The 5,000-nt window shown below is 53.6% G+C and overlaps 1 non-coding gene across 1 annotated transcript in view; it reads right to left on the bottom strand.

The window, feature by feature from the left end:
* LOC126432640 (small subunit ribosomal RNA) overlaps positions 1–1,588 on the bottom strand; it is a 1,910-nt gene extending 322 nt beyond the window's left edge. Inside the window, exon 1 of the ribosomal RNA XR_007578113.1 lies at positions 1–1,588. This exon is cut by the window's left edge and continues 322 nt beyond it. This is a non-coding gene — a ribosomal RNA (small subunit ribosomal RNA).
* Positions 1,589–5,000: the final 3,412 nt, after the last annotated feature.

The raw sequence follows: 5,000 nt of genomic DNA on the forward strand, positions 1-5,000 counted from the left end.
TTCCTTCAGTGTAGCGCGCGTGCGGCCCAGAACATCTAAGGGCATCACAGACCTGTTATTGCTCAATCTCGTGCGGCTAGAAGCCGCCTGTCCCTCTAAGAAGAAAAGTAATCGCTGACAGCACGAAGGATGTCACGCGACTAGTTAGCAGGCTAGAGTCTCGTTCGTTATCGGAATTAACCAGACAAATCGCTCCACCAACTAAGAACGGCCATGCACCACCACCCACCGAATCAAGAAAGAGCTATCAATCTGTCAATCCTTCCGGTGTCCGGGCCTGGTGAGGTTTCCCGTGTTGAGTCAAATTAAGCCGCAGGCTCCACTCCTGGTGGTGCCCTTCCGTCAATTCCTTTAAGTTTCAGCTTTGCAACCATACTTCCCCCGGAACCCAAAAGCTTTGGTTTCCCGGAGGCTGCCCGCCGAGTCATCGGAGGAACTGCGGCGGATCGCTGGCTGGCATCGTTTATGGTTAGAACTAGGGCGGTATCTGATCGCCTTCGAACCTCTAACTTTCGTTCTTGATTAATGAAAACATACTTGGCAAATGCTTTCGCTTCTGTTCGTCTTGCGACGATCCAAGAATTTCACCTCTAACGTCGCAATACGAATGCCCCCGCCTGTCCCTATTAATCATTACCTCGGGTTCCGAAAACCAACAAAATAGAACCGAGGTCCTATTCCATTATTCCATGCACACAGTATTCAGGCGGGCTTGCCTGCTTTAAGCACTCTAATTTGTTCAAAGTAAACGTGCCGGCCCACCGAGACACTCACTCAAGAGCACCCTGGTAGGATTGCAACGGGGTCCGCCTCGGGACGCACGAGCACGCACGAGGCGCGTCGCACGCCTTCAGCTCGCCCCACCGGCAGGACGTCCCACGATACATGCCAGTTAAACACCGACGGGCGGTGAACCAACAGCGTGGGACACAAATCCAACTACGAGCTTTTTAACCGCAACAACTTTAATATACGCTATTGGAGCTGGAATTACCGCGGCTGCTGGCACCAGACTTGCCCTCCAATAGATACTCGTTAAAGGATTTAAAGTGTACTCATTCCGATTACGGGGCCTCGGATGAGTCCCGTATCGTTATTTTTCGTCACTACCTCCCCGTGCCGGGAGTGGGTAATTTGCGCGCCTGCTGCCTTCCTTGGATGTGGTAGCCGTTTCTCAGGCTCCCTCTCCGGAATCGAACCCTGATTCCCCGTTACCCGTTACAACCATGGTAGGCGCAGAACCTACCATCGACAGTTGATAAGGCAGACATTTGAAAGATGCGTCGCCGGTACGAGGACCGTGCGATCAGCCCAAAGTTGTTCAGAGTCACCAAGGCAAACGGACCGGACGAGCCGACCGATTGGTTTTGATCTAATAAAAGCGTCCCTTCCATCTCTGGTCGGGACTCTGTTTGCATGTATTAGCTCTAGAATTACCACAGTTATCCAAGTAACGTGGGTACGATCTAAGGAACCATAACTGATTTAATGAGCCATTCGCGGTTTCACCTTAATGCGGCTTGTACTGAGACATGCATGGCTTAATCTTTGAGACAAGCATATGACTACTGGCAGGATCAACCAGGGAGCTGCGTCAACTAGAGCTGAGCAGCCGGCCGCCCGGGAGTGTGTCCCGGGGGCCCGCGCGAACACGCAAGCGTCCGCTCAATTATTCTGCAAACAGGAGGAGGCTGAGCTCCCCTGCACCATACACCTCGAAACCCTCTCAGGTCCCGGCGGCGCGCAGCGCCGTCCTAAGTACTTGGTCGGGTTCGAGAGAGGCGCAATCGCCCGGGGTTTGGCGAGTAGACGCTTTAGGTGCGACCACCCGTGCTCCCAACTGAGCTTGCCGCTGCCGACAGAGGCCCGGGAGCGTGCTGTCGTGGCATTGCCGGCGGGAGACAACACGCGCCACCTACGGTGACCGGCAGCTCCAACGCCAGCGCCACAGAAGGACAAAAGCCCCACTTGGGTGCCGAAGCGAACTCTCCCAGCACAGCGCACGCGCCAACACGTCCGCACAGCTGCGATACAAACCACCTGCGAGAACCGCAGAGGCGACCGAGCAGCAGACGGCGTCGCGGCGCCGAGCGCCGGGCGGCGGCGCATCCTCAGCGCACACAGTCCTCAATCGGACCAGCACACTGCAGATGTCCACCGCGCTTCGCACCGGGCCCGCGAGGACCTACTTTGGCCGCACGGCGCCGCGTGCAGGGTGCGCCGGCGCGCAGCTGCGCCGCCTGCCGCCTCCGTCGGCCGGCGCGCCTGCCACTGGCCGCCCCCACCAGCCGGCTGTAGCGCGTGCGCCCACGCACCGCGCGGCCAGCACGCCGGGAGGCCCCCCCTCACCGGCCGGGGACGGTCCCACCCAGCCACCGCCGCGTATCGCTTCACACCCAGATGCCATTCACGTTCGTGGGCATGGTGGGTATCGCTGGAACAACCGGTTGGTAGCTCAACCGATCGTCGCCATCACTGATTCACCTCTAGCGAGAACAACCGCACCACAACGGTTTACCAGTTGTTCATTTGCGTAACGTCACCAGCAAACGTAGGCGTCCATCGCCATTTGCAAATTCAACGATTGTTGCATGCCTGTGTCAGGTGTCACGACACACTATGTCTGCCCACATACACGCAACAACATGTGCACGCTTCGCGAACACGTGGAAGGTGGCCCCCGTACGTATGCGATGTCCATTGCGCGAACGACTGTCAACCGGCCTCTGTCGCATGTCGCAGATGTGGAACGCAGTGCACCATGCTATCACGGTGTGTGAGAAGAGACGACTACGTCTGACAACACGCGCCACTACATCAACAGACGGCTCATGCTGATCGCCATCCAGGGCATACCACACTGCAATCCAGCTCTTATAGGGAGACGACACGTAGCTGAGTGCACAACATTTGGACCGCATGGTTCGCCGTTGTTGGCGCAGTCGTTGTACGGTCACATGTACCACGATGTATCATTCAGTACATGAGGACCAATGTGCAGTACAGTGTGTGATTTGGACGTACAACATCAGCGGACAGTTGACACAGGCCGTACCACAGCGTAGGCTAAGTGCTTCGCCATGCGAATGCCAATGAACAACTGCAAATGCCAATGAACAACTGCAAAGGGCATTGAGCATGTACGTCCTGCTGCCATCCACATTACAGTGTATAGCTGCAAGGTGTTTAACATGAAGCGATACACTGGGGACCGGGCAGTGCGAGTAGCAAACTATATTGCGGGGGTTGCAGTTAGGCAACACTACACTAATTTAACGCGTCGTATGACAATTACAGAGCAGGTTAAGGCCCAACGTGTGTTGGGTTAAGGCCCAACGTGTGTTGGGTTAAGGCCCAACGTGTGTTGGGTTAAGGCCCAACGTGTGTTGGGTTAAGGCCCAACGTGTGTTGGGTTAAGGCCCAACGTGTGTTGGGTTAAGGCCCAACGTGTGTTGGGTTAAGGCCCAACGTGTGTTGGGTTAAGGCCCAACGTGTGTTGGGTTAAGGCCCAACGTGTGTTGGGTTAAGGCCCAACGTGTGTTGGGTTAAGGCCCAACGTGTGTTGGGTTAAGGCCCAACGTGTGTTGGGTTAAGGCCCAACGTGTGTTGGGTTAAGGCCCAACGTGTGTTGGGTTAAGGCCCAACATAGGTTGGGTTAAGGCCCAACATAGGTTGGGTTAAGGCCCAACATAGGTTGGGTTAAGGCGCAACATAGGTTGGGTTAAGGCGCAACATAGGTTGGGTTAAGGCGCAACATAGGTTGGGTTAAGGCGCAACATAGGTTGGGTTAAGGCGCAACATAGGTTGGGTTAAGGCGCAACATAGGTTGGGTTAAGGCGCAACATAGGTTGGGTTAAGGCGCAACATAGGTTAGGTTAAGGCGCAACATAGTTTAGGTTAAGGCGCAACATAGGTTAGGTTAAGGCGCAACATAGGTTAGGTTAAGGCGCAACATAGGTTAGGTTAAGGCGCAACATAGGTTAGGTTAAGGCGCAACATAGGTTAGGTTAAGGCGCAACATAGGTTAGGTTAAGGCGCAACATAGGTTAGGTTAAGGCGCAACATAGGTTAGGTTAAGGCGCAACATAGGTTAGGTTAAGGCGCAACATAGGTTAGGTTAAGGCGCAACATAGGTTAGGTTAAGGCGCAACATAGGTTAGGTTAAGGCGCAACATAGGTTAGGTTAAGGCGCAACATAGGTTAGGTTAAGGCGCAACATAGGTTAGGTTAAGGCGCAACATAGGTTAGGTTAAGGCGCAACATAGGTTAGGTTAAGGCGCAACATAGGTTAGGTTAAGGCGCAACATAGGTTAGGTTAAGGCGCAACATAGGTTAGGTTAAGGCGCAACATAGGTTAGGTTGAGGCACAATATAGGTTAGGTTGAGGTACCGTATAGGTTAGGTTAAGGTACAGTATAGTTTAGGTTAAGGTACAGTATAGTTTAGGTTAAGGTACAGTATAGTTTAGGTTAAGGTACAGTATAGTTTAGGTTAAGGTACAGTATAGTTTAGGTTAAGGTACAGTATAGTTTAGGTTAAGGTACAGTATAGTTTAGGTTAAGGTACACATTGTTGTATGGAAAGGTGTAATGGGGGGGGGGGGGGGCGGCCGGTCGGTTTGTTGATTGTGATTATAGTAAGTGGATGCCTGCGGCATCATCTGATTTGCCACGTCAGGATGCACCTTTGGCTCATGACAGGCGGCGCTCCGATTCCATGCTTGTGGCAGACCTGTGTCTTTCATTCCTGCCATTGTTTGTGTGCTGTGAGAGGAGGCAGTATTGTGATGTTGGGTGCACCCCTGTGTAGGACATGTGTGGGTGTTGGTGGCTTAGCTGAGCAATGGTGGTTGTCGGGGGGGTGGGATATTCCGTTTTCTGAGTGGACCTCCCAGTCTGGTTATGACAGTGTGGATTGTCTCATGTGGCGGAGAGGATGCACTGGGTGTTGTTCCATGCTGGTGCTTACATATTGTCTGTGTGCGTGTTACAGGCGGAGAG

Source organism: Schistocerca serialis, unplaced genomic scaffold, assembly GCF_023864345.2.
Source record: "Schistocerca serialis cubense isolate TAMUIC-IGC-003099 unplaced genomic scaffold, iqSchSeri2.2 HiC_scaffold_1146, whole genome shotgun sequence".
NCBI classification, from domain to species: Eukaryota; Metazoa; Arthropoda; class Insecta; order Orthoptera; family Acrididae; genus Schistocerca; species Schistocerca serialis.